Source organism: Vanacampus margaritifer, chromosome 3 (assembly GCF_051991255.1).
Source record: "Vanacampus margaritifer isolate UIUO_Vmar chromosome 3, RoL_Vmar_1.0, whole genome shotgun sequence".
NCBI lineage: Eukaryota > Metazoa > Chordata > Actinopteri > Syngnathiformes > Syngnathidae > Vanacampus > Vanacampus margaritifer.
The window spans coordinates 18,019,724-18,025,558 of record NC_135434.1 but is presented as its reverse complement, the minus strand read 5'-3'; positions in this window follow the sequence as shown (position 1 = coordinate 18,025,558).

The window sequence follows — 5,835 nt, the reverse complement described above, 5'->3', positions numbered from 1 at the left end:
CTAAACTCTCTGTCACACCGCGGTGAGGGTGTCTTGTCATTTCCTGTTTTATTGTGAAAAGTCTGACTCCTCTCGTTTCAGGTCACTTGCCCTTCCTCGTGTGGTGTCTGTGTCAACCCTGATCCCTGATTGTTTCCACCTGTTCCCCATTACCCTCATGTGTTAAATAGTCTGCGTTCCCCCTGTCTTGTGCCGAAGTGTTTTCGTTTGAGCCACTGAAGCCTGCCATAGACCACAGCCTTGATATCCAATTGCCTTGTTGCCTTTATTTGCCTTGTCTCGTGAGCGAACCTTTGTTTGTAATTTTGTATAGCTTAGTTTTGTTTAGTCATAGAGTGATTTTTGTTTTTGAATGTAGTTTTGAACTTCCTCCCTTTTGGAGCGCTTTCAGTTAATGTTTGTATAGTCTTTATTTTTCTCCTCTCATTGAAGAGCTTTTGTTTTGTTAATTAAAAGCTGCTTTACCCTCCACCTCTTCCTCTGAGTCCAAAACAGCCTCGTTGTGTCAGAACACTTCGGCCAGCATGGACTCAGCAGAAAGAGAGCAATGGATCGCAGCTTTGCGGGCTCAGGATGCCCGTCTACGCCGACAGGAGGAGTTTCAGACCGCCTTGGCAACGCAAATGACTGAGCTTTCAGCTCAGATTCCGGGTGCTCGAAGTCGCACCAATAGCCCTCCGTCCGAGCCAGAGACTCAAGCTACCTTGCCAATCCTACCCGTGCCATATACCGGATCGGGGATCAAGTTAGCCTCTCCTGAGCGATTCTCTGGAGAGCCAGGACAATGCAAGGCCTTTTTAACAGACTGTGACATTCATTTTGAGTACTCCCCCCAGGCTTTTCCCACAGATCGTTCACGGGTGGCGTTCATGATCTCTCACCTGACTGGAAGAGCCGGAGCCTGGGCCACGGCAGAGTGGGCCCGCTGTTCCCCACTTTGCAGCTCCGCCCCGAAATTCCGAGCCGCTCTTCAGGGAGTCTTTGACCCAGCCTGTTCCGACCGAGAAAAGGCCCGGCAGCTAAGCAGTCTGATCCAAGGAAGGGACTCCGTGAGTGACTATGCCATACGCTTCCGCACTCTTGCGGCAGAGAGTGGCTGGAACACCACGGCGCTCTACGACGTTTTTCTCAAGGGCCTGGCAACGTCCATCCAGGAGCTTCTCATCGCAGTCGATCTTCCACCGGATTTGGACTCCCTCATCGCCCTGGCCATACGGACGGATCATCGGCTGCAGGAGGTGACGCAGAGCCGCGCTCGCCGGACCAGGACAATGGAGGGCTTCCCGCGCTTCTCAACATCAGGGGGGTCAGCTCCTCTCAGATCTGTCAGTTCAGCGCCAACCAGCTCCCGCGCAACCAGAGGAAGAGCCCATGCAACTGGGCAGAGCGCGGATCTCGCTGGAGGAGAGACGGCGTCGACAGCGGGAAGGGCTGTGTTTCTACTGCGGGAACCGAGATCACCTCGTGGTCGCCTGCCCAGCCAAAAGGACCCAAGAGGTGAGTCAAGTCACGACTCTGGCGGCGGCCCCACGAAGACTCACGTCAGTGAGGATCAACCATCACACCACTCCCACAGACCTCTATGCCCTGATAGATTCTGGGGCCGACGAGAGCCTAATTGACTGGGGGCTGGTGAGACATTTAGGAGCCAAGACTGAGCCGTTAATCAAGCCCATTAAGGCTAGGGCCCTGAATGGAAGTGAACTATTCATTATTACGCACATCACAGAACCCATCCAGCTCCAAGTCGGCAAACATAAGGAGCACCTAGTTTTTCAGTCTCCTTCACGGACCCTGGTCCTAGGACACCCTTGGTTGTGTGAACACAATCCCCATGTAGACTGGGTAACTGGCGAAGTTCTGGGATGGGGAAAGAATTGTGTGAGCCATGGGATAGGTTCACCAAACCGAGAAGTAGACATCACCACGGTTGATCATATTTCTGTCAAATCCTTCACAGACGCAGAATACCCGAATTTGAGTACCGTGCCTCCATGCTACCATCACCTCCAGGAGATCTTCAGCAAGACAAAGGCCATGTCGCTCCCACCCCATCGTGCCTATGACTGTGCCATAGAACTGATTCCTGGTTCCACCATTCCCAAGGGACGCCTATATTCTGTTTCAGGACCAGAGAAGGCGGCCCTTAGGGATTACATCGAAACTTCTCTGAAGGTTGGACTGATTCGTCCTTCCTCATCACCAGCGGGAGCAGGTTTCTTTTTTGTGGGGAAGAAAGATGGTTCCTTACGGCCATGTATAGACTATAGCCCCCTTAATGACATTACGATAAAGAACCGCTACCCTCTTCCTCTCATGTCCTCCGTCTTTGAAAATCTCCAACAAGCCACGATCTTTACTAAATTGGACTTGCGCAACGCCTACCACCTCATTAGGATCCGAGAGGGGGATGAGTGGAAGACAGGGTTCAATACACCTAGTGGCCATTATGAATACCTGGTCATGCCCTTTGAACTCACTAACGCTCCTGCAGTTTTCCAGGCCATGATCAATGACGTGTTGAGAGACTTTCTGGACCAGTTTGTATATGTTTATTTAGACGACATACTCATATACTCGACAGATCTAGCCACTCATCAGATCCATGTTTCCAAGGTTCTTCAAAGACTGCTGGAGCACAAACTGTATGTTAAGGCCGAGAAATGCGTCTTTCATGCTGGAACCGTCTCTTTTTTGGGTTTCGTCATAGCTCCGGGGAGGGTTCAGATGGACCCGGCTAAAACTAGGGCTGTGACGGAGTGGCCCACTCCTGTTAGCCGCAAGAAGGTTCAGCAGTTCCTCGGGTTCGCAAACTTCTACAGACGCTTCATCAGAGGGTTCAGCGCAATAGCTGCCCCTCTGCATGCCCTCACCTCCACTCTGGTGAGGTTCAGTTGGTCACCGGCGGCTGAAGCCGCTTTTGAAGAACTCAAGAAACGATTTGTCACAGCTCCGATCCTCGTAGTACCAGATCCACAGCGGCAATTCATGGTGGAAGTGGATGCATCCAATGAGGGGATCGGAGCTGTCCTGTCTCAACGCGCAGAGAAGGATGGAAAGATGCACCCCTGCGCATTCTTTTCACGACGATTATCCAAGGCCGAGCGGAACTATGACGTTGGGGACAAAGAGCTTCTGGCCGTCAAGCTTGCTCTGGAAGAGTGGAGGCACTGGCTTGAGGGGGCAAAGCATCCATTCGTGGTCTGGACTGATCACAAGAACCTGGAATATATTCGCAAAGCCAAGAGACTCAACTCACGCCAGGCCAGATGGGCACTGTTCTTCAATCGGTTTTCCTTCTCTCACTTACAGGCCAGGGTCCCAAAACGTCAAACCCGACGCCCTGTCCCGTCTCTACGATCCTGAGCCTGTAACTAAGGATCCAGAGACCATCCTTTCGCCGGACTGTGTGATTGGAGCCGTGACATGGCCAATCGAGAGAAGTGAAACAAGCCAACGGGGAGGCAACCCCACCAAAAGGGTGCCCGGCGAATAGACTATTTGTCCCAGAGCAGCTGCGCCCACAGGTGATCCATTGGGGTCACACCTCGCTTCTATCATGTCATCCGGGAGTTCGACAGACAATTTACGCCATCTCCCGGCGTTTCTGGTGGCCTTCCATGGAGCCGGAGGTCCAGGAGTACATCGAGGCCTGCTCGGTATGTGCTCGAAACAAGACGTCCACCAGATCGCGCATGGGTCTGCTACAGCCTCTTCCCATTCCTTCTCGACCATGGGCAGAGATTTCCCTGGACTTTGTCACGGGACTTCCTCTCTCCAAAGGAAAGACCACCGTTCTCACAGTAGTTGACCGATTTTCTAAGATGGTCCGATTCTTAGCCTTGTCAAAGTTTCCCTCAGCCAAGGAAACGGCTGAGGTCATGATTAAACACGTTTTTCGAGTTTACGGGTTCCCTAGAGACATTGTGTTGGATCAGGGGCCCCAGTTTGTGTCACGCTTTTGGAAGGAATTTTGCCGCCTAATAGGCGCCAAAGCCAGCCTAACCTCAGGGTACCACCCTGAGGCTAACGGTCAGCTGGAAACTGGTTTACGGTGCCTGGTATCTCAGAACCCGGCATCGTGGAGCAAACACCTGGTTTGGGTTGAGTTTGCCCATAACTCCCTGCCCACCTCTGCTACTGGACTCACCCCCTTTAAATGCGTTTTTGGATACGACCCTCCTTTTTTTCCTAACCTAGAGTCTGAGGCCTCTGTTCCCTCAGCCCATGCCTTGGTCCGTCGTTGCCATCGCGTCTGGGCAGCCGCGCGGCAGGTTCTGGAGCGCCAGAGGGACAGAGGTAAGCGAGCAGCGGATCGGAAAAGGAGACCTGCTCCAGTATACCAGCCAGGGAACAAAGTGTGGTTGTCAGCCAAACATCTGCATTTAAAGGTGCCATGCCAAAAGTTGGCGCCTCGGTTTGTGGGCCCATACCCCATCTCCAAGGTGGTCAACCCGGCCGCGGTCCGTCTTCGCCTGCCTCGGTCCTTGCGTGTTCACCCAACGTTCCACGTAAGCCAAGTCAAGCCAGTCAAGGAGAGTTCTCTGGTTCCGGCTCCTACGCCCCCGCCGCCTCCTGTGATTGTGGATGGGGGGCCCGTCTACAAAGTCAAGCGATTGCTGGCCGTCCGCAAGCGGGGCCGGGGCAGGCAGTTCTTGGTGGACTGGGAGGGGTATGGGCCCGAGGAAAGACAGTGGATACCTTCCCGCTTCATCATGGATGACTCTCTAATTGAAGACTTTTTTAGGGATCATCCTGACCAGCCTGGGCCGTCAGGAGTCGGCCCTAGGGGGAGGGGTACTGTCACACCGCGGTGAGGGTGTCTTGTCATTTCCTGTTTTATTGTGAAAAGTCTGACTCCTCTCGTTTCAGGTCACTTGCCCTTCCTCGTGTGGTGTCTGTGTCAACCCTGATTGTTTCCACCTGTTCCCCATTACCCTCATGTGTTAAATAGTCTGCGTTCCCCCTGTCTTGTGCCGAAGTGTTTTCGTTTGAGCCACTGAAGCCTGCCATAGACCACAGCCTTGATATCCAATTGCCTTGTTGCCTTTATTTGCCTTGTCTCGTGAGCGACCCTTTGTTTGTAATTTTGTATAGCTTAGTTTTGTTTAGTCATAGTGATTTTTGTTTTTGAATGTAGTTTTGAACTTCCTCCCTTTTGGAGCGCTTTCAGTTAATGTTTGTATAGTCTTTATTTTTCTCCTCTCATTGAAGAGCTTTTGTTTTGTTAATTAAAAGCTGCTTTACCCTCCACCTCTTCCTCTGCGTCCAAAACAGCCTCGTTGTGTCACTCTCATTTGACTAATGGCACACGTGCTGTCTAATGAGATTCAACGAGATCTTTATATATATATTCACCCTAATGAAAATCGAATTATTTATTTTTTCTTTAAGCAGTCGAGTGTATAGATCTTGCCTGAAGTCAGCTGGGATTGGCTTTTTAAATGTCAGTAACCTGCACTTATAGTAATACGTCCAAAAGTTCCGTTTGATCACATCACTTGAAACTGGCGAAAATAGACACTGAACGATAACTTTTTTTTAATGGACAAACCAGATTACTATAAGTGGAAAACTGGGAAACTGCTGAAACAAAATGATTGCAACGCGGTGTACAACACCATAATTTAGTTTGTTGCAGAAACATTTTCAATAACTGTAATCAAATGATTTCGTGACTCTGAAGGAAACTATTACCTGTTGATGAATAGCCTGTTTACTCCATCTGTCTCAGATTTGAAAGGGGCCTTCTCCGCTCCATCCACAGATGTCCTTTTTAGATTAGGTCTCAAATAAAGCTTCTTCAGATGACAAAATACCAATTGATGTTTACTG